This window comes from Gossypium hirsutum, chromosome A11 (genome assembly GCF_007990345.1).
Source record: "Gossypium hirsutum isolate 1008001.06 chromosome A11, Gossypium_hirsutum_v2.1, whole genome shotgun sequence".
In the NCBI taxonomy this organism is placed as follows: Eukaryota; Viridiplantae; Streptophyta; class Magnoliopsida; order Malvales; family Malvaceae; genus Gossypium; species Gossypium hirsutum.
In genome coordinates, this window is record NC_053434.1 from 118,142,186 (window position 1) to 118,165,523 (window position 23,338).

General features: G+C 34.0%; 1 non-coding gene and 1 pseudogene across 1 annotated transcript; one reads left to right on the forward strand and one right to left on the reverse strand.

Annotated features, from left to right (window-relative positions):
- Positions 1-2,152: 2,152 nt before the first annotated feature.
- On the forward strand, positions 2,153-2,259 carry LOC121210657 (small nucleolar RNA R71). The gene has a single exon (XR_005905771.1). It is a non-coding gene; the product is annotated as a small nucleolar RNA R71 (small nucleolar RNA).
- An 8,797-nt stretch (positions 2,260-11,056) lies between these two features.
- LOC121209432 (probable disease resistance protein At1g58602) lies at positions 11,057-21,988 on the reverse strand (annotated as a pseudogene).
- Between the last annotated feature and the right edge of the window lie 1,350 nt (positions 21,989-23,338).

Genomic DNA, 23,338 nt, shown 5'->3' on the forward strand with positions numbered 1-23,338 from the left:
AAACATCATTGAACTCAGTAAGGATTAGCTCAATGTCCTGATGCAATTACTGAAATGACAATGATAAAACGACTTGAACAGTGGTAGGAAGTAACATGGGACTAGGTCTTTGTCCTTACCATCTGAAACAGTTGGATAATTGTGTTCTAGATAACAGCTAAAGGCTACAAAGAAGAATTCCTTGGAGAGCACATGTTTGCCTCAAATGTTCGAATTCTATGGTCAGAGAGGAAAAATTTCCATACAATAGACCTCAAAGGCAAAAGCCATTGAATCCCAAAGACTAAATCACACCCTTTGACAGGTAAAACCATGAAGTCGGTGGAAAATGTATGCCCTTGTGCTTCCCAACTCACAGATCAATAGACCCCTTGAGTTGCTAAATGTACACCATTTGCTACCATGACTTTGAGTTTACAAGAAGGATCCATTGGTGTTTACAACATTCTCACCATTCGAGAATCAATAAAATTGTGAGTGCTACTAGAATCAACAAGAATAATGACCTCCAAGTGTCCAATTGGAGCTACCAACCTCATGGTGTTATAACCTTGAGAACCATTGAGAGTATGTAGTGACAATACTAGTGCTACTAAGTCAACTTCCCCTTCTGCGGTTTTTAATTTTTCAGGGTAGTCTTGGAAATCCTCCGATGAAAGATTGATTAACTGGTTGGTTGGTTCACTAGAAGCCTCGACCACCAATTGATATAATTAGGATTTAACACATTTGTGTTCTAAAGCATATTTTAAGCACACCAAAAATAGAGTCCTTTTTTTATTCTATCATCCATTTAAGACTGATAGAAGGCCTTGGTAGGGCCTTTGGTACTAGGCAAATTAAGAAGTTGGTCTCTAGTCACAAGGGCATTCCCAGGATTGTTGTAAGTCTTGGTTTGAGGAAACAAGGGTTTAGAATAACTAGATGTCCCCATTATAGAAACATATTTAGAGAGACAGTGTTGACAATATCCTCAATTTGTAAAGCAAAGATTAATCCTTCTTCCAAGATTGTTGGTTTAAACAACCGCAAATATTGGCCAATCTCAGACTTAAGGTTATGAACAAATATACTCAATGCATAACTCTCAAGCAAGTGCAGTTGGTTCAAAAGATTTACAAATTGATTATGGTATTGCTCAACCGTGCTCTTCTGTTTCAGGGCAACAAGTTCAATTATGAGATCTAAAAATCTAGCAAACCCAAACTGTTCTTGGAGAGCTGGCACAAATTTACCAAATTGTTCGTTCCTGTGGTCTCTCTTTGTCGTGTTAGGATATGTCACTCAAGGTCTATATTCTTTGACAATCGGCTTTTACTCTTTCTAACTTGCCTCAACTTTATCGTTACTCACCATAATCTCTTGCCTTGATTTTTTTCAAATTCAACTAACCCTTTTTCATCTCAAATAGTAATCACATGAAGCTACTCCCTTGGGTTAGTTTTAGTATTGCTAGGCAAACTACCTTGTGGTTTTTTCGAAATTAACTTAGTAAGCTGACTTATTTGATTCTCAAGCCCTTGAATCGATGCTTGTCGATGTTTTAGTGTTGCATCAGTGTGTTGGAAACGAGTTTCTGACACTGAGATAAACTTTGTCAACATTTTCTCAAGGTTTGACTTATTCTCTTGTTGATAAGATGGTTGTTGGAAGCCTAAAGGCGGTTATGCTCTCTAATTCCCTTGACCACTCCAAGAGAAATTAATATGGTTCCTCCAACCTGTATTATAGTTACTATTATAATGGTTACTTTGAGGCGTAAAATTATTACCCACATAATTAACTTGCTCATTTTCTGTGCTAGGACCGAAGGGTAAACATTTTTGGTTATTAATTCCACCTCTATTTGTGTTGCATTGCTTCATCGGATGTACCTGCATAGAAAGATATAAACCATCAATTTCATTATTTAATTGTTCTATATGATTCGATAACATGGTGACTACATCTAAATTAAAGACATAGGCTACTTTCTTTAGTTTTGTCCTCTTGACTTGCCATTAATAATTATTTAGTGTCATCTCTTCACTAAATTCATAAGCTGCTACGGGTATTTTATTATTTAAGGTTCCACTAGCTGCCACGTTGATTAATTGCCTAGTTGAGGGATTCAAACCCATTGTAGAAGGTTTGAACTTGTAGCCATAGAGGTAACCTATGGTGAGGGCACCTTCTCAATAAGTCCTTATGCCTCTCTCATGCATCATATGGAGTCTCTAAGTCGATTTGAACAAAGGAAAAGATATCATTACTCAGTCTGGTTGTCTTAGCCGGTGGGAAGTACTTCAAAAAGAATTTCTCGGTCATTTGTACCCATGTAGTGATGGAACCTCGTGGTAAAGAGTTCAACCACTACTTTGCCTTGTTAATGAACGAGAAAGGGAATAATCGTAAGCGAATGGCATCATTAGTGGCACCATTAATTTTGAAAGTATCACAAATTTCTAAAAAATTTGCCAAATGAGTATTTGGATCTTTGTCTTACAAACCATCGAACTGAACAAACTGTTGTACCATCTGAATTCTATTTGGCTTCAGTTTGAAATTATTTGTAGCAATGGTGGGTCTCACAATACTCGATTCAACCCCAGACAGAGTGGGCTTGGCATAATCTACATAGTACGAGGAACAGGAGTTGCAGCTGTAAGAGGTAGTTGAATATTCTAATTATCACCCATCTTCTCAGTAATAGTAATATCTTCTTGTTCGTCTACTAGATTCTGTCGACTCTGACTTGCTTCTCTACGGTTTTTATGAGCAGTAATTTCAATCTCACTATCGTAAATTAATGGTCCCGATGGGTTTCTTCTAGTCATAAACTAAAGGAACCTACCAGAAGCAAACAAAATAAAAATTAGAATGTAAAAATTAACTAAAAAAATATATAAAATAAAATAAAATGTTTCTAATATTTTGGTCCTCGACAACGACGTCAAAAACTTGATGATCACAAAATTAACTATAAATACGACAAAGGCAAGCACACCTATTGAACTATTGTATAGCTACAGTGAGTAAAGATATCGTACCCACGAGTACTAAAAGTATTAGTAATTACCATCTTCTTATTATTTAGCCGACAATTTGGAGTGATATGTTTTAATCTAAATTTTCTAAACTAATTTACTAAGAACGTAACAGAGAACGAATCAAGGAAATGAACGAATATTAACCAATGAGAGAAACAATACCCAGGAAAGAATCCACCTAGACTTCACATATTATTATGAATCTAAATTAAACGATTTATTCACTTGTGTCTTGATATGTAGAAATCTCTAGATTATGTTAATATCTCTTTCGATAGTAAGAATAACTGACTCTAGGTTGATTAATTGAAATCTCTTTCTAATTAAAACCCTATCATTGCATTAAATCGATCTATGGATTTTTCTTATTAGATTTGACTCTAATCCGGTAGATTTATGTTGTCCTATTTCTAGAATTGCATGAAACTCCACTCAGTCATGCTAGATCTACTCTTAAACAGAGACTTTTGCTCCACCAGATTAAGCACATTAAACATGAATTAATATCTCAGAAATATTAAAATAAGAAATAAGCATACATAATTGAGAACAAGAATAAAGTATTTATTGGGTAAAACAGAAATTAAGTAAAAGGATTCATCATAGGTTTCATCATCCCTAAGTATCTAGGGAATTAGTTCATAATCCTAAATGAAAACATCTCAAAGTTAAAAAAAAAACCACAAGAAACAAAGAAACTCATAAAAACTTCAAAAAAAAATTAAAAAGAGGTCTTCGATCTTGATTGAAATCTGCTTTCAAGTCGTCTTCGATGGCTTTCTTTGAGTGTTTTATTCAATCTTCTTTGATGGCTCCATTCTCTCTACTTCTAATTGATATTTATAGACTTTAGAATGCTTAGAAGCCAAATTCACTAATTTGCATAATTAATCATCCAAAATGTATTAAGAATGAGATTAAAATATGTTACGTTTATAGCCTATGAAAAACCCGAGCATACCCTTCCCAAGTGAGGGGATGAAGACCCCCGTGACGTTGTGCACAAAAGTAATGCCATTCAAGTGCTCGACCATCAAGATTCAACATGACCAATCGAACCATAGGTTGATCTCCAACCTACTTAGCCTTGAAAAATTGTTCGAGCTTAGCCCACCAACTGTGAAAATTCGTGCCATTAGAACGCGGACATTGCAACTAAAATAGTCTTCCTACAGAATCAATTGGACTAATGCATGAAGAAGTGACCAAATGACCCTCATCGACCGTTGGAGACAACCAATGTGCCCTTGGATGGAAATCGTGGTAGAGGTGTACCCAACAATCCCTTGCCATGATCTTGATGTTGAAAAGTCAACAAAGGTAGGAAGCAACTTGTTAAAAAGGTGAAGCAAGTTGCACCGAATGTTGAAAAGTTGAATGGGATAATTACAATTTTGGTCCCTAATTTTTTAGGCCATTTGCAAGTTAGTCCCTGAACTTCAACTATAAATAGGCCTTTTCATTTTTCATTTCAACCATCCCAACCAATCTTTCTCTCTTAGTTTTCTCTCTTCTCCCATTTGAGAATTCTTAAGGAATTCTATTTGTTTGTAATATTTTGGAGATAATAAAGTTATCATCTGGTGTTAGTGCCCGAGGACGTAGGTATAATTTACCGAACCTCGTTAAAACTCTTATATTTTTTCTTGTCCTATTTTTCTTTCAATATTTGAGGGTATAATAGTAGTATTTAATTGTACTATTAAATTACGATAGAAGGGATATTCTGACTAAGGAAAGACTTGGTACTTGAGAGATCCTTGTGATCCACCTCTCTTCCCTAGGAATTGAACTTTGTGTGATTTTTTAGTACAATAATTTACACGCTTTCGACCCTATTGGAACAACACTTGACTCAATCTCTAAACACCAGTAGTAGGCTACCCAAGGTACTGGTTAAAGAAAAAGTGTAACTCAGATATGATTTCCCCTCAGATTTTGCCCTTAAATTTTCACGAAAATCTTTAAAACGAGCATCAAACTTGGAATCCAGTTTGTTATCAAGTTGAGAAAGCTCCTACTGCAGCAAACCCATTTCCTTTTGAATATGTGTAGTGATAATGTCGTTGGCCATGAGGAACGTGTAGGCTTTGATACCTTTGATGAAGGAAGAAAATTGGAACATAAATAATTAAGGAAGGAAGAAGCAATCGGAGAAAAATATGAGATATTAGAGAAAGAAGAGTAGAAAATTCATGTGTATTTCCATAATTGTCTCACCCTCGATGCTGATACGTCCATAAAAGGTGAATAATGGACAAATTTTGATAGACTGGCAAAAAAGAAATGACTCAAAAATGCACCGTATCACTAGTACATCTATTCCCTCTCAACTTCTCGTTTTGACACTAATCTAACTACCCTCTCTTACAATAACCGTTTTCATTAAAAACCAATGTTCAAAATGTAGCATTTTGACAACACAAAATTTAACAAAGATAAACAGAAATACAAAAACAATAATCGTTATTATGAGTTCTCCCACATTAAAATATATTTGCAACTTGGAAGCAGTAATTTTATGGGAAGAATATTTGCTATTTTCTTGTAGGATTCTTTGGACTTTACTCATCCCATAAAAGGCGAAGTTGTGTGAAATACGTGGAGATCCCTGCTACAGATCATTTTCTTTGTGCTTAAGCACCAAAGACGAGATCCCTTCACTCCAGAAGTGATTCCCATAAAGAGAGCTTTCTTTGCCCTCGGATCTAACTTTGACTCATTCACATGGTAATATGCAGTGGATCCAAACACATGTAAGGAATCATAATCTGTAGCCGGTTTTCCAGACCATACCTCCATAGGAGTTTTTCTTTCTAATGCAGATGATGGCAAACGATTAACAAGATGGCCAGCGTATGTCACAGCCTCAGCCCAAAATTGCTTGCCCAACCCAGCATTGGACAACATACATCGAACTTTCTCCAGCAATGTTCAATTCATGCGCTCTGCCACTCCATTCTGATGTGGTGTATCCCTAACTGTGAAGTGTCGAACAATACCATACTCTTGGCACACATCGAAGAACGGATCACTTTTATATTCCCCTCCATTGTCCGTCCTAAGTCGCTTGATTTTCTTGCCAGTCTGGTTTTCGATCATAGTTTTCCATTTAAGAAAAACTTCAAACACTTCATCCTTAGTTTTCATGGTATACACCCAAACTCTTCTGGAAAAGTCATCAACAAAAGTAACAAAGTAGTGTTTTCCTCCCAACGAAGGTGTTTTGGAAGGCCCCCACACATCTGAGTGAATATATTCCAAAATACCTTTTGTATTATGGATAGCAGTGCCGAATTTCACTCTCTTTTGCTTTCCCAGAACACAATGCTCGCAAAATTTTAATTTGCAAGCCTTTGCACCTTTCAACAATCCTTGCTTTGCCAGAATTTGCAAGGATTTTTCGCTGGCATGTCCCAACTTCATATGCCACAACTGCATTGAGTCCAAGTTTTTGTTACCGGAAGCTGCAGCGACTGCTCCAATAACTGTACTACCTTAATAGTAATACAAGTTATTTTTCCTGATGCCCTTCAATATCACAAGTGCGCCAGATGTCACTTTCAAAACCCCATCTCTCATAGTAACAACTGAACCATTGGATTCCAAGGCTCCCAATGAGATGCGATTTTTCTTCAAATTGGGCACGTACCGAACATCAGTCAGAACTCTAGTTGATCCATCTTGATTCTTTAATTGGATTGAACCTATCTCAACAGTTTTACAGGCATTATCATTTCCCATATAAACAACTCCTCCATTTAGTTCTACTAAATCAGAGAACCACTCCCGGTTGGGGACATATGATAGGTACAACCCAAATCCAAAATCCACTCATCTGAATGGAACGACGATGATGATGCAACCAGTGATAGTTAAGAGTCACTAGTATCATGCTTTGCAACACAAGCATCTACAACAACTTTTCCCTTATTCTTCAGCTTTGGACAATTTTTCTTCCAGTGGCCTTTCTCATGACAAAAGGCACATTCATCTTTCCCAATTCTGGACTTTGACTTTGATCTCCCATTCTGAGTTTTCTTCCGAGTGTACGAATGACATCGGACTACTAAAGCTTCTGTATCTCTGATTGAGTTTTTCTGTTTGTTCTTCTTTCTCTGTTCATAACTGTATAAGGCCGCACAGACTTCGCTCAAAGATATATCACTCCTGCCATGAAGTAGAGTAGTTTCTAGGAACTCAAACTCCTCAGGAAGTGACCCCAACAGCATCAAAGCCAAATCTTCATCTTTGAATGTCTCATCCATATTTAGCAAATCAGTGACTAACTGATTAAATTTGGTGATGTGATCATTCATTTTGGTACTTGGGACGTAAGTGAAGCGAAATAGTCTTTTCTTCAAGTGGAGCTTATTTTGACTGTTTTTCTTCAATAATTTTTCTTCAAGTGCCACCCACAACTTATTTGCAGAAGTCTCATTTGAAAAAGCATACCTCTGCTCTCGAGAAAGGCATGATCGAATTGTGCCACATGCCAACCGATTGATCGCCTTCCAATCTTTCTCCTGTACATCATCTGGTTTCTCTTCATCAATGGCAATGTCTAGACCCTGCTGAAAAAGGGCATCTAGAACCTCACTTTGCCACATACCAAAATGGCCCGTGCCATCAAAGATCTCCACGGCCAATATTGCATTTGCAATTGTTGGTCTTGTCCACATGGACGATGTTGAAGCTCCTACACCGACCGTTTTCTCCATAATCTTTCAATATACCTAAGGAAATCTTTTCTGATGTGGAAGATCAGTTTAAACTGCAACCGAAGAGCATACTACGATTAACCTTCGGCTCTTGATACCACTTGTTGTTCCAATAGGGTCGAAAGTGTGTAAATTACTGTACTAAAAAATCACACAAAGTTCAATTCCCAAGAAAGAGAGGTGGATCACAAGGATATCTTAAGTACCAAGTCTTTCCTTAGTCAGAATATCTCTTCTATTGTAATTTAATAGTATAATTAAATACTACTATTATACCCTCAAATATTGAAAGAAAAATAGGACAAGAAAAAACACAAGAGTTTTAACGAGGTTCGGTAAATATACCTACGTCCTCGGGCACTAACACCAGATGATAACTTTATTATCTCCAAAATATTACAAACAAATAGAATTCCTTAAGAATTCTCAAATGGGAGAAGAGAGAAAACTAAGAGAGAAAGATTGGTTGGGATGGTTGAAATGAGAAATGGTTAGGCCTATTTATAGTTGAGGTTCAGGGACCAACTTGTAAATGGCCTAAAAAATTAGGGACCAAAATTGCAATTATCCCATTCAGTTTTAAACAAGTTTCCTACCACTTTTTCTTTCGGTGCCAATTGCACCTCCCATTTTTGACATTTCAACACCCCTTTTAATTGACTTTTCAACAGTACATCTATTCCCTCTCAACTTCTCGTTTTAACACTAATCTAACTACCCTCTCTTATAATAACCGTTTTCATTAAAAACCAATGTTCAAAATGTAGCATTTTGACAACACAAAATTTAACAAAAATAAACAGAAATACAAAAACAATAATCGTTATTATGAGTTCTCCCACATTAAAATATATTTGCAACTTGGAAGCAGTAATTTTATGGGAAGAATATTTGCTATTTTCTTGTAGGATTCTTTGGACTTTACTCATCCCATAAAAGGCGGAGTTGTGTGAAATACGTGGAGATGGAAGAAGTATTTTGAGTGTGAGAAGAAATAATCTGATAGAGATAATAGATTCTGGCCCATCAACTTTGCTGTAGCGTTCTTGAATATCCTTCCAAACAAGGCAGGCACTCGAAGCGAAAACAATACCAGCTGAAAGTTTTTGGCAACTAGTGTTGAGGATCTAAGAGAGGACAATAGCATTGCAACAGTCTCATTGAGGATGAAGATCAACTAGAAGATCAGCCCGTGAACAAGTGCCATCAACAAATCCAAGTTTGTTTTTGGCAAGAAGAGCAATTTTCATTGATCGACTCTATATATTATAATTCTCAACGCTAAGAAGTTGATGAGAGACCAGTAGAGTGCTAGGAGTATCAGAGGGGTAAAGTTAAAGAGGGTGATGAAAGCCAATGACAAGAGAAGAAGATTGTTGGATTACCATTGAAGAAGATTACGAAGAAAAAAAACCTTGGAACCAAGAAAAAATTGAACCTAGCTCTTGATACCATGTTAAGATATCGATTGAAAAGATAAGAGAAAATAAAATGCTTCAAGTTTGTTATTCTTGCTATTACAGCTTGATTGTAATATAACGGGTAGGGAGTAACTAACTAGCATACTTAATACTTAATTACAAGGAACTAATCCCTAAATACTAGGAGCTGTTATAACAACTTATTTACCAACTTCAAGAAAAACCAAGAGGAAAATTAAATGGTCTAATGAAAAGCTATCAGGCCTTATATGAATAGCAGCCCACAGTGAAAAAAAAATGCAAGATTGAAGAAATTAGCCATGGAGAAGGAGATGAAAATCAAGACCAAGGACTAATGCCATGTTAAAATGATACTACAAATGCAAAGAATACATCAAAATCTTATATCATTGAATTAATTATATGTCAATTTATACTACCCAGCTAACTACCCAACTAAGTAACTAATCCTTAACCACTCAACAACTAACTAAACTAATTTCTACAAGCTTAGTGTTTATTTTTTTTATTAATCATATCTTTAGTTATCTGGTTTTAGTTTAATTGAATATTTAATTTAGCCTTTCACATAATGTTATATTATTCGTATGGATTTGAAAATAATTTTACGTGTCGAATTTTTATTTGCTGATTTAGTAATCCACTAATGTTGTTAACATCAATTACAATAATAAAATACATATTGATAGTTCAAGTACCACATTAAACATTTTTAAAGTATAAGTACCAAATTGAACATTTTATGAAAGTACATGTACCAAAGATGCATAAATCTTAACTTATTTAAAATATGTAAGATTATTTTCATAATTTTATTAACTAAATTAATATCGAATTGATTCATAATACTAATTCAGACACACATTTATATATTTTTATGAAAACCATATGTTTTTTTACCTTGATATAATGTATTTTAATTATTTCATTTTCTCTTCGTGTTTATTTTCATGTTAGTAATATAAATTTATTAACATTAGTAAATCATTTTATATATAGTTTGGTACATTGTTTTATACATGTCGTGTTAATGATATTTTCCGTAGTTGTTTATATTTCATTTTATATAAATTAGAACACTTGTGGCTATTTTTGTCATTTACTTGTTATTTTTTTGTGATGTCACGTCTTTTGATTATTATTATTATTATTATTATTATTATTATTATTATTATTATTATTTTGGAAATGTCCCAAATCATTTTATTTTTTAATTATTGTTATAGTGATACAATTTTACCTTTAAATTTATTTACTTAAAAATTCAATTATTGCATCACACATTAATATTAATATCATATTAAAATTTTAATTTTTTTAAGCAGAGCGAGGGATGTTCAGTATAATAGAAATTACCTAAAAAATTCATAATTTCAAACTTTACAAATTAAAAAATTATAAGAAAAAAAACAATGTCATGTAAAAAGAACAATTTTTAAATATGTATATTTATATGGTCCCATGAAGAGCAGCAGCAAAAACAAAAACAAAAAAAGGGCAATGGCTTCTGTACTTGAAGAGGAATTAAAAATGGTAATATCATATGAAAGCAGTTGAAATTCCGTGACATATACATCATATGATAGAAGAATCTTTATGCTAATTAAAATGTAACAGCTATGAATCATGTTGGAGAACACCTTCAAATATGAGACAATGTCAGTATTTCAAATTGCATCTGCTGACCATCACCAACGTGCTTAACATCCTATTGACAATATATTCTTTCACTTTTGGTTTAAATGACAAATACTCTGGAAATATGAAACATTGTTAAAAACAGAGGATAAGAACCGAAACTAAAATCTTCTCTAAATTATTAGCTGCTTGAGAAAGAATCTAAACATACAAAATAGTTGTGGATTTTGATATATAAACAAAAGGGTTAAGTATTTCCTAAAAAAATAATGAATTACCTCGCATTAATGATAATTACTATCACTTGCAGTCTTGGAATATGATAGAAGGAACGTGCTGGACTTTCCAGAAATCTTCTCCCCCTTCCTCGACTCTATCTTTGAATGTCTTTGGCATTGATTCTATCTTTAGTTCTTGGAGGGTTGCAATGAACCTCAGTCCATCTGGAAGCTTTTTTAGTTCTCTGCAGTTTTCTATCTCCAATCGCCGAAGAGAAGGCAGCGCCCTTTCATCCACCTTCCACTCCTCCAAATTGGGAAGATACTTGAGGCTTAGAGACTCAAGTTTCGCAAAAGCTTGTCCACAGCAAAACATTTCCTTACCTATGATAGCTCTGTAACGGAATTCAAGAATCCTTAAGTTAGGAAGCTTCTCAAGTGTTGACATTGGATCTTCCTCAAGCTCACATCTTCTCAACTTTATGTAAGCGAGATTTGAAGACGAGTAGTGGTACTCTGGTAACCTTGTTATCTCCACATCTAAGCTCAACTTAGAAATGTTTTCGCAACTCAAAAGGAGGTGCGCCAAATGTCTTGGATCCATTCTTCCTTCATCATTGATAATAGACAGGGAATGAAGATATTTGCTTTGGATGATAGGTGGATTCTTGTCCAACTCCTCCGTGTTAAAATCTTCAATATTGAAGGGCCCTCGAATCTCCAACTCTCTAATATTTGTCATGTTGATAAGATCCTTTACATAACAATTCTTGGTGTTGAAGTTGACGAGTGTTTGGAGGTTTCTCAATGTACCCAACTTCAACTTTGTTTTACGACTACATTGCTTGGGGAGATATAGATGTCTTAGTTGATGCAGCCTCCATAACACGTTAGGTACATGAAACAATCCCGAATACAACCGGTTTTCCATTCTTAAATCCAATGTTTGCAAGCACCTTAAGTTGCCTAGAGATGATGGCAACTTTGACCGTAGGAACTCAAGATCCCTTAGACTCAATAATCTTAAATGGATGAGTTTACCAATGTCTTTGGGTAACTTGCATCCTGCACCTCGTCCTCTTTCGTAGTCTAAGACTCTAAGAAAATTAAAATTATTGAACATATTTTTCCAAAGTCCCATGTATTTAATACTTAGCATGCTAACTCCTAAAAGCATCACAAACCAAACCAGTGGATTGAAAAATTCATCTTCGTGGTTGTCGTAGTAGCTTCGCATTGTCAATGGCAAAAGCTTTGCGTATTCCTCTTTCGGTAAAAACTCATCAAAGAGCAAAAGTGTTCGAAGACGTGGACTTTTAATGCACTGTAAGGAAATAAATTTGTGTACAGAAACTCTACGAACCCTCCCAATTGTGGATAACTGGCAGGCATTTGACTGATCAGCAATATCGAAGAATTTTTCTTGTTTTGCCTTTGACAAGCAAACATCTCTCATTAGATCATGCATCTGAAAACTTCTCATCTTTAAGGTTGCAATGTCTCTTTCTCGTACTTGAATCATACATCTTTCTGCAAGCTCCATTAAATAACCTTCAGCCACATCTTCCGCTATTAGCCCTTCATCTCCTTCTTCTTGCTTTGATGAAACAATACCTTCGGCAATCCATAACTGAATCAATCTATCCACAGGTATCTCATAATCCTCGGGAAATTGGCTTCAATAAAGGAAACATGGTCTTAAATAGGGAGACAAATCATCATAACTTAATGCTAACACATCTTTTAGTACTTGACCTTCATCGATCTTGAAGTATGATTTCACATTTACAGATACCTTCAGCCATTTAGTTAATGAAGGATACTTTGTAGCCAAAATTCCTCCCAATATAATGATGGCTAATGGAAGCCCTGCACAGTGTTTAACCATGCCCTCTCCTAACTCTTTCATTTTCGTATCAATTTTATAGCCTATATAATTCCAAAACAAAATTTAGAAAGATGAGTGATAATTTCAAAACCAGATCACTACAGTTTAGTAATTAACCACAATAATAAAATACTCAACAATTTCAAATAATTAGTGAAGCAGGATGCAGTGCAAGTTACCCACAACATTACATTTTAGTAATTAATCACAATTTTAAAAGTTATTAAAAATAAAAAAATGGTTCTCGACAATTGATTTCTTGCATGTGTGATTCACTTATTATACATTTAGGTATGCTTGTTTGCCAGTAAATTGTTTTATTGTGTTTATTTAGTAAAAAATGAATTTCCAAAAATTTTAATGAAGTGAGAAATTAAAAAGTTTTATTTTAATACGAAAAACTAGAAAGTAGATAAACTGAAATATTATGTGGAGCAATCATAAATATTATTTTTATATAGATTATAGATAAATTACAGATATATTTTATAAATAATTTTATTTTAAAACTAACACAATTTTTTAATTAATAATTTTAAATTAAATTAGTAATCATTTAATCTAAAATGAGGGTATTCTTTTTACTACAAATGTTATGGTGTTATGATTGCTCCTCGTAATATGTATTTCTGCAATGAATCAAGATTTTGATACGAATGAAAGTTAATTTAGTAAATCCCTACAATTGATTTATGACATTGAAACACCTAGTTTTATAGTAATTTTTTTTTTCAAAAAAATATCAAAACTTAATCAACTTCATGAAAATGCAATAATTACACTCAACTATTAGAATATTTATCAAATTAACTTTTGTGTTAAATGCGATTTTATATATTTAATATTTAATCAAAATTTTAAAATATTTTATTTTTAGTTACGGTAATTAATGTAAAATAATATGTTTATATGAATTATTAAATATAATTAAGATTTATTAATTTATTAATTCAAATATTATAATATACAATTTTCAAATCATAATTAAAATATTCTTAAAATATCCAACATATAATATAGTTTACTCTATGTAATTAATGCAAAAAAATATTATTCAAAAAATAATAATTAATAATTAAGTGATAATTAAGATGCTTAAAATTTTATTAAGAACCCTATTTTACATTAATAAAATTAATAAACTTTCATTTTTACATCAATTTTTTAACTGATAATTGTAATTATCACAACTTTTTTCTTATATTTTATGCTTAGGGTTACATTCAAGTAATAACTCTATTAAAGTAAAATTAATGACAAATTTGACTATTAACGTTTACATGTTTCATTAAAATGGTCCTAATTGTACTTTTGAGCCTATTTTGACCATCAACCTTTAATTTTTTTTTCAAATTGATTTTTTTAACAGATTTGATGAAAGTATCGTTAAAAAAATTAATGGGATGATGTGAAATTTCATATGTCAAATATTTTAATGAGATGTAGTTTATTACTTAGGTAACCCGATCAAATAATTACATGTAAATAATAATAAAATAAATAAATTTAAAGAAAATAAACATAATTATCCAAAAAAAAGGTTCAAAATGAATGCACACATTCAGTATTTTCGATTTGATTAATTAATTATCTTTTTGAAACATCTCAGTAAACAAACGTATGCATTCATTTTAAAACTTTTTTTAGATAATTGAGTTTATTTTCTTTAAATTAAGAGTTATTTTTTTAATTTCATGTATGATTTATTATTTTATTATTTTTCACATGTTATTATCTTATTAGGTTACCTAAGTAATAAATTACTTCTCATTAAAAATATTTCACATCATCCCCGTTAATTTTTTTAACAGTATTTTCATCAAATCTGTTAGAAAAAGCAGTTTGGAAAAAAAAGTTGATGGCCAAAAAAGGTTCAAAAATACAATTAGGGTCATCTTGAGAAAACATGTAAATGTTAGTGGCTAAATTTGTCATTAAGCCTAAAATAAATTATCCTAACTTCTAGTTTACTTCAATTTTTTTAAATGTGAATTTAGTAATATGATAAAGATAGAAGGTATTCTCGTTAATTCAAAAGTTTTTTTTTTTCAACTTGTGATTTTATATAGATTATAGATACAAATTATAAAGATATTTTATGCTTAAAATTTTATCCAAGTAGCAACTTTATTTTAAAATTAGCACAACTTTTTAATTAATAATTCTAAATTAAATTATAATTATTTTTAAAATTTATTTAGTAATATGATAGAAAATAAAGAATATTATAAGCTAGAAATATTGATAAGAAAGATTGCGATACTTTCAAATGTGGGATAGTCTTGGCCACCCAACTTATAACATTTAGAAAAAAAAATAAAATAAATTAATAGCTCGAATTGTATTAGATATTATGATTATTTAAATTTATTTTTCATAAATTTAATACTTAGATACTACGATATATAAGCTTATCAAAATAAACTATAAATATTATCAAATTTATCATAAAATTTTATAAAATTCATACAATAAGTCAAATTAACAAACTTTGGAAAGCTTTTGGGGACAAGACATAATCTCATAAATAAATTGGGAAGGCACAATGACTTATTTGGCTCTCTAATTTTATAAAAGGATTATTTTAGCTATTTATTTTATTTTTCGTCTCTTTTAATTCTTAAACTCGAGTTGTTTGTCAAATCACATTTAAAATAGATGAAAATGTTAACATATACTAACTTTGTTAAAGTAACGTATATATAGATGTCACGTAAGCAATTAATTGATTTTTAAAATTTTAAAAATTCATAAAAATTATTTTAAAAAATTAAATAATCTTAAAATCCTTAAAAAACTATAAAATATATATTTTAATATTTTTAATTAAAAAAATTATTTAATTGCCGACGTACATGGCGGACTGCCATATGGATATCACATCAATAAAGTTAGAAAACATTAACTTTTTCATCTATTTGGGTGATTTGACAAACAATACAAATTTAAATGTTAAAAGAGTTGAAAAATTAAATAAATGGCTAAAATGAATTTTTTTTAAAGTTGGTGAGCCAAATATATCATTATACCAATTTAAAATACATTATTCTTTTACCAAAAAAATAGAATTTATATTAAAATAGAACAATTTTGTGATTATGAAATCAATAAACATATTACCTGGAGAATTTGTTTGGGGGAAGACAATCTTTTGAAATAGTTCCCAGCTTTGTTTGTAGTTTAGGCAATGCAACTCATATAGGAAACCATTTTTGTCAGCGTGTGAAACTATCTCCTTATTTCGAGAGGTGAGTAATATCTTGCTTTTCGTCTCTCTTGCTGAAAATGCTGGTTTTAAGCTATCCCAAGCTTCGATGTTCCAAACATCATCCAGTATCATCAAACATTTGTTTTTCTCAAAGAAACTAGATACCTTCTTTGCTAATTTTTCAACCTTCATCTTCCTGTCTTCTTCACATAAGATGAGAAGATCAGATAAAATGTCTTCCCAAACTTTTCTTGTTTGACAGTGTTGAGAAACATATACCCAAACCAAGTGCTTGAAATGATCAATAATTTTGTTGAACATGGACTGTAAAGCAACAAAGGAGCAACTTGGTGCATTTTGTTTATTTTGTTTATTTTTAATATTTGTAATGATAGCTATAATTGAAACAAGTTGATATGCAACTTGGTTTCATAATAATAGCTAATATGCTTTCATAATGATAGCTATAATGCTTTCATCTTTTTAATTATTAATTGGCAAGTTGCCAAATTTAGTGGAAATTGTTAGGTAAACATTCCACTTTTGTAACTCTATATTTTGAAATGAAATGAAAATGGTATTATCATTCGGTTTCAATCAAACATATTTTTTTTTCCTTTTGCTTGTTAACCGAGAGCTTATGCTCTTGATGCTTTGTGTTTTTCTGCTTGCTGTTTGAAGAGCTTATGCTCTTAGTGTTTCATTGTTTGGTTGTTGCTGCCATTTTATCTAACAAATGGTAATCAGAGCATCCTATCTTTGAGGACCTTTGTGGTTTTGTTTTAGTTTTCAAAACAAAGTCAGTTTTGCTTCTGCAAAATCAGTTTCAGCAACATGAGCTTTGCACCTCCTCCACCACCAATTTTTGCTGGAGAAAACTACCACATTTGGATAGTTAAAATGAAAACTTACCTCCAAGCACTTGATCTGTGGAGTGCAGTTGAAAATGATGTCGAGCCACTACCATTGAGAGCAAATCCAACCATTGCTCAGATCAAGCAACATGGTGAGGAGCGAGCCAAGAAGCATAAAGCAATGGCCTGCCTACAGAATGGAGTGTCTGATGTAATTTTTACTCGCATCATGGCCTGTGACTCACCCAAACAAGCTTGGGACAAGCTAAAAGAGGAGTTCATGGGATCAGACAAGACAAGGCAGCAACAAGTAATTAATCTTAGAAGGGAGTTTGAAAATTTGAAGATGAAGGAGTCAGAAACTATCAAGCAATATTCTGATAGGATTATGGCTACTGTCAATAATATTAGACTCCTTGGAGAAGATTTCAGTGACAGTAGGGTTGTTGAGAAGGTTATTACCACCTTACCTGAAAGGTTTGAGTCAAAAATCTCCTCATTGGAGGACTCGAGAGATCTCACAACCATTTCTTTGTCTGAGTTGGTTAACTCACTTTATGCACTTGAGCAGAGAAGAGCAAGTAGGCAGGAGGAAAGTCCTGAAGGTGCTTTTCAAGCAAAGATCAGAGAAGGCTCCAGCTCAAGTCAGAAAGCTAAGAAGCCTTGGTTTGAAAAGAGGGAAAGATCAAAGAAAGATGTCGGTAGAAGGAGGTTTCCACCATGCGTTCACTGCAAGAAGACTAACCATTTGGAGAAGTATTGCTGGAACAAACCAGACATCCAATGCAAGAGCTGCAAGCAGTATGGTCATCATGAAAAGATTTGTAGAAATCAAGAAAAGTCACAAACTCTGCCAGTACAAGCCAAGACTGCTGAAGATCTTCAAGCTCAAGAGGAGCATGTCTTCACTGCCTCATGTTCTACAACCACAAGCAAATCCAAATGCAGTTGGCTTGTGGATAGTGGCTGCTCACATCACATGGCATCAAATGAGAGCCTGTTCAAGGATCTTGACAGGAGTTTTGCTTCAAAGGTCAGAATAGGCAATGGGAATCTGATTGAAGCTAAAGGCAGAGGTGATGTTGTGATCAACACTAGTTCAGGTAACAAGGTTATTTCAGATGTGCTTTATGTACCTGAAATAGATCAAAATCTACTTAGTGTAGGTCAGCTGGTTAAGAAAGGCTACTCTCTAGTTTTCAAGAATGATTCTTGTGTTATTAATGATATTCTTGGTAGAGAAGTTGTTTCAGCACCCATGGCAGATAGGTGTTTTATGTTGGATGTGAGCCAACTTGAGAGAAGAGCCTATACAAGTTCAGTTGACAATGCTGATCTGTGGCATAGAAGATTTGGCCATGTCAATTTCAGGTCACTCAATTTGCTGCACAAGATGAGTTTGACAGAGGACATGATTAAGGTTGATGCAAATGAGTCTGTTTGTGAAGTATGTCAGCTTGGTAAACAGGCCAGGTTGCCTTTTCCAGTAAACCAAGCATGGAGGGCTCGAGAAAGACTTGAATTGGTGCACTCAGATGTCTGTGGACCAATGAAGACTCCTTCACTGAATGGCAGTAAGTATTTTATACTGTTTATTGATGATCTGACCAGATTTTGCTGGGTTTATTTCATGAAACAAAAGTCAGAAGTGTTTGAAGTTTTTGGAAAGTTCAAGGCATTGGCAGAAAATCAAATAGGCTGCAGGATTAAGGCCTTGAGGACAGACAATGGTTCTGAATACTTGTCTGAAAGATTTCAGAAGCTATGTGAGCAAGCTGGGATTCATCATCAATTGACCACAGTGTATACTCCTCAGCAAAATGGAGTATGTGAAAGGAATAACAGAACAGTGATAAACATGACCAGGTGTTTGTTGTTTCAAAGCAAGCTTCCAAACATTTTTTGGGCTGAAGGTGTCAACACCTTAGTGTACCTGCTCAATAGGCTGCCAACACATGCTTTAAATGATAAAACTCCTTTTGAAGCACGGTATGATCTTAAACCAAAAGTTTCCCATTTAAAAGTGTTTGGTTGCATGTGTTTTGTACTTGTCCCTGCAGAAAGAAGAACCAAGCTTGAGAAGAGATCAGTTCCTGGTATATTTGTTGGCTACAGTAGCTGCAAGAAGGGCTACAGAGTATTTGATCCTTCAACCAAGAAGATTTTGGTAAGCAGGGATGTCAAATTCGATGAAGGAAGGTTTTGGAGTCTAGATGGCTCTAACACAAGTCAGTTTAAAGAAGAGCAGATTGACAACAATCTGGAATTGGCAGAAAATGAAGTCAGTAATGCCAATGTAGATGATACTCCTGTCAGAGGGACCAGGTCTATTGCTGATATCTACCAAAGATGCAATGTGGCCATTGTTGAGCCTTCAAGCTATGAAGAAGCTGCAAGAAGCAAGAGCTGGAAGAAGGCTATGGAGGCTGAAATCGACATGATCCATAAGAATGACACTTGGGATCTGGTAGACAGACCTGAACAGAAGAAGGTCATAGGTGTCAAATGGGTTTTCAGGACCAAATTCAATGCTGATGGCTCTTTGAACAAGCACAAGGCAAGGCTTGTGGTGAAAGGGTACAATCAACAGTTTGGCATTGATTTTGAGGAGACATTTGCTCCAGTAGCAAGGCTGGACACCATAAAGCTCCTGTTTGCTTTGGCTGCACAGAAACAGTGGAAGGTCCATCAGCTTGATGTCAAGTCAGCTTTCCTGAATGGCTTCCTTAAAGAGGAGATTTATGTTGAACAGCCTGATGGATTTAAAGTCCAAGGAAAAGAGGACAAGGTTTACAAGCTGAAGAAGGCACTCTATGGACTAAAACAGGCTCTTCGAGCCTGGTATGACAGGATAGATGCTTACCTGTCTAAGTTCAATTTCGAGAAAAGTTTGAGTGAGCCAACTTTGTTTATAAAGAAGTCCAAAGATGAGACTTTGCTGATTGTCTCAATATATGTAGATGATCTATTAGTGACTGGAAGCAGGGTCGATTTGATTCAGGAGTTCAAGAAGAATATGCAAGACATGTTTGACATGACAGACTTGGGAATCATGACTTACTTCCTTGGTATGGAAGTAGACCAGTCTGATCAAGGCATTTTTATCAGCCAACATGCACTTGCCTTGAAAATTCTCACTAAGTTTCATATGGAAAACAGCAAACCAGTGAGCACACCATTAGCTGTGGGAGAGAAACTAAGCAGCTTTGGAAATGAAGAAAAGGTAGATGAAAAGGAGTATAGAAGCCTGATTGGATGTTTACTTTACTTGACAGCAACCAGACCTGACCTTATGCATTCAGTTAGTCTACTGTCTAGATTCATGTACAGCTGCAATACAACTCATTTGAAAACAGCAAAGAGAATACTCAGGTATGTCAAAGGTACTTTGAAGTTTGGTGTAATGTTCAAGAAAGGAAGTGAGCTGAAATTAACTGGCTACTCAGATAGTGACTGGGGTGGATCAGTTGATGATATGAGAATTACTTCAGGCTACTGCTTTACACTTGGTTCGGGAGTTTTCAGTTGGAGTTCAAAGAAGCAACAAACTGTTGCTCAGTCTACTGCTGAAGCCGAATACATAGCAGCAGCTGCAGCAGTGAATCAAGCCATTTGGCTTAGGAAGTTGCTATGTGATTTGAATGAAGAACAGCTCGAGCCTACTAAAATTTTGGTGGATAACCAATCAGCAGTTGCCATCTCTAAAAATCCTGTTTTTCATGGCAAAACCAAACATTTTAAGCTCAAGTTTTACTTTGTTCGAGAAGTTGTCCAATCCAAAGAAGTGAGTCTAATACATTGCAGCTCACAAGATCAATTGGCTGACATTTTGACAAAGCCTCTTGGCACAATCAGGTTTGAATTTCTAAGGAAATCAATTTGTGTTTGTTGCCTACAGTCCAAGGAGGAGTGTTGAACATGGACTGTAAAGCAACAAAGGAGCAACTTGGTGCATTTTGTTTATTTTGTTTATTTTTAATATTTGTAATGATAGCTATAATTGAAACAAGTTGATATGCAACTTGGTTTCATAATAATAGCTAATATGCTTTCATAATGATAGCTATAATGCTTTCATCTTTTTAATTATTAATTGGCAAGTTGCCAAATTTAGTGGAAATTGTTAGGTAAATATTCCACTTTTGTAACTCTATATTTTGACATGAAATGAAAATGGTATTATCATTCGGTTTCAATCAAACATATTTTTTTTTCCTTTTGCTTGTTAACCGAGAGCTTATGCTCTTGATGCTTTGTGTTTTTCTGCTTGCTGTTTGAAGAGCTTATGCTCTTAGTGTTTCATTGTTTGGTTGTTGCTGCCATTTTATCTAACAAACTTGGCTGTGATGATATATTTTCTTGGCAAGAGTGGTCTTGCCCAGACCACCCATTCCGATATGGAGACAACCCTACATTCACTTTGATCATTGAGAAGAACTGTGACTAATTTCTTGACGTCATCATCCAATCCGACAATGTTATCATCCATAACATGAGGATAAGGCCGCCTTGCCTCCCGCCTTACAGTTGAAGAACTTGGTCCTTCTGCATCAACCCCGAACTTTGATACATCATATGTCTTCAATTGTCGAGTCAATTCTTTGATTCTAGCTGTGATTTTCTCTATCTCTGACTTGATCTGGTGGAGCAAGCATCCCTCCTTGAGGAAACAAGCGGATCTTTTGATGCAATTTGAAAATCCACCTTTCCTTTTGGAAGCAACTTTGAGGGCAAACGTCTCGATCACATCTTCAGCATCGTAGGCCAACTCTCTGATCTCAACAACGCTGGTACGTATCATATCATTGTCAACTTTTCTTGCGTCTGCCACCTTCAGGAAGCTTTGCATCCATCTCAACTCACTTGCCAAGCCCTCAACTTGTACATCGACGCCCCACAAGGATGTGACTTCTTGTGTTAGCTCGCCGATTGCTTTGAGAGCAGAAGAAACAGCAGAGAAATCCATGAGAGAGCAATTTTTTTTTTGTGACCAAAGGCAGTTGATATCTTGGAATTTTTGGTTTCAGGTACAATTGATTATATGGTTAAAAGTTAAATTAAACCATACAGTTCTTGCTTGTGGACACAGGTTGAGGTGATTCCCATGAAAGGATAAGAGTACTGCACAAGGGAAATTAGTTTCTTATCTAATTGCTTTAGCAAGTAATCCAAATTAATGGAAGCTAAAACAAGAAAAACTAAATTTATTGAAACCAATCTTTTTTATTTTTATGTTTATGTTTATAAAATCCTTGCAGCATGTTTAAGCAAAGCAGGAAAAAACGATATTTATTGGCAAAAGACAACATTGTGCAATGTTTGAACTATAAATTCTTGCTTGTGCAATAGGTTTAAGTGATTCTCATGATGTAACAAAGTACTTTGCAATGAAAATTGGATTCTCAACCCAATGCTTAGGCGACTGATTCTGAATTACAAAACAAAGCAAAAGCTTGAGCAAAGAATAAAAAGGGAGCCAATAATATTTGATCACCAATTAAATCAGATTGCACTAATTGCCAAAATAGAGTTATTCTTTTCTCATGAAAAGATACGAATAATATACTCTCTTTTTTAAAAAAACTTATTTTATATTCGTTTCTAAATATATGTCAAATATAAATGTTACAATAATTTAAATTTTAAAGATTAAAACTTTTTGGTTTTCCATTTGTTAATGCATGCTTGTTTGCTTAACGTTTCTGAAGTAATAATTGGTTTTGATTGGAGCATTCAAGAAAAAACATAAAGCTTTTAACTTCGGTAGAGAATCAAGTTATAATTTTAAAAGTTGTAATGAGAAGTGAAATTTAAGTAAACTGCATATATTTTCATTCAAATTTGACGAGAAATATATCTGCAACTTGGAAGTAGTAATTTTATGGGCAGCATATCTGCTATGTTCTTGGAGGATTCTTTGGACTCCACCTTGTTTCATGTCTGCTTTATTGAAGAGAAGAAGGTCATCGGTGAAAAACAAATGCGAAATTTGTGGCACATCTCTAGACAGTTTGATGGGCTTCCATTTGTCACCTTTAACTGCTTCATCGATGAGATATCTTAAATGCTCTATGGCAATGGCAAAAAGAAAAGGTGAAAGGGGTCGTCTTTTCGAACACCTGGAATGGTTTGAACACATTCCAAATGAGGCTTTTAGGGAGCCTCATATCATTTAAAGAGTCTAAAATGAAGTCCCACCACAGGATATCTTCAAATCCACCTGGAATGATTATCTTAACAATGTTTGCTAGAAAGCTAAGCAGAGTTATCAGAAGGGTGTTCAAATCCACCACAGCATATCTTCAAATCCACCTCGCAATTAAGGTAGATACCTTTATAC